Source organism: Nestor notabilis, unplaced genomic scaffold (assembly GCF_000696875.1).
Source record: "Nestor notabilis isolate BGI_N333 unplaced genomic scaffold, ASM69687v1 scaffold9724, whole genome shotgun sequence".
Classification (NCBI taxonomy): Eukaryota; Metazoa; Chordata; class Aves; order Psittaciformes; family Psittacidae; genus Nestor; species Nestor notabilis.
The window spans coordinates 21,681-23,035 of record NW_009924241.1 but is presented as its reverse complement, the minus strand read 5'-3'; positions in this window follow the sequence as shown (position 1 = coordinate 23,035).

Genomic DNA, 1,355 nt, shown 5'->3' with positions numbered 1-1,355 from the left:
CCTTTTGCTTTCTGAAGCTGCTACTCTGGTTAGGATCACTCCATAATAACCCTGTTCAAAACAGGAGTTACAATTGACATGTTTTCTTTTATCCAACATTATGAATTTCATAATCTGTTAAATATGTGCATAGAGTAAATTAGGGATTTTGCATTCATTTGAAAAAGACTAATTTGTAATGCCCCATGCAAATCACCTCTTTAGCAGAAAGCCCCAGGGAGCATCTGTATACTTTGTTTTCATGCCTTTCTCAGATGGATCTGTAGGTTGGAAGCTTTCACAGAACAGAAGAAGCAGGTTACTTCTCTGCTTGGCATATGGAAATGAGATTTAAGAAATCATTCAGACAGTGATGTCTAGATTTGCTGCTTTGAAATGGAAATTGGTTGCAAAACAAAGATGTTGCTTTCATATGGGTCTCTGATAGTCCTGCTAGTGCTGCTACAGGAGGCAGGAGTGAAGTGTAAGATATTAAAATGACAAAACCACCAAATCCTCTTTTTTTTCTCCTTTCAGCCTAGCTGTGTGTAGGCCATGTTCAAAGAGCTGTTGCTTCTGTCAAAAACTTTCAAATTAACATAAAGTCTGTAATTCTGCTAAACAAATATTTAAAGTGTTCACATCAAAGGTACGTGCGGCAGGATCCCCATAAACAGGTCTGGAAGTGGGCAGCCTGGAAATCCTGCCTAGCCTGTGGCTCCCAAGGCTCCTGTGCCTCCATGAGCCCCTGAATTCAGTGTACAAGTACTGACAGTCCTGGGCCCCGAGGACTGTATGTGGTTCAAGACAAGCAGGAAACTCGAGGTCCTAGACTGGGGTTTGAAGATGCTTAATGTTCTGGAAGTAATGAATGTCTCCGTGGGAGCATATATGAGTTAATCTGTGCTACTATTTTCCTCCTTGTTTTTCTCCACCTTTTTGGAACCCGGTGTTACAAAATGTAATCCTGGGTGTTTTAATGTGTGTATTCCTCCGTGAAGCAGGAGCAGGTCTGAAGTGGCTGTGCCATACATGCTGTTGCTGGGGTCAAAGTACAGGTGACTGCAGCCAACACGATGCTGTTAATTAAAGAACACAACTGGGACCGGGCAGAGCATCAGTCCCCTCTCATCCATCATGTACAAATGATGAGAAGTTTCCTCCTCTGACTCATGACTGGGTAGTTTTCATGCATTAAAAACTTTAAATAAGAGGGGGTGGTGATTGTGTGTGGTCTGAGGAAAGAAATTCACCAGTTTAATACTCAAAGATGTGTGTTAACTGCTGAGCCATCCTCTTGGTGATCCTTTGAACTTTAATGCAGCTGAAAAGAAGTGAACATACTTTTTATGTGCAGTACAGCGTAAATGTGGTGT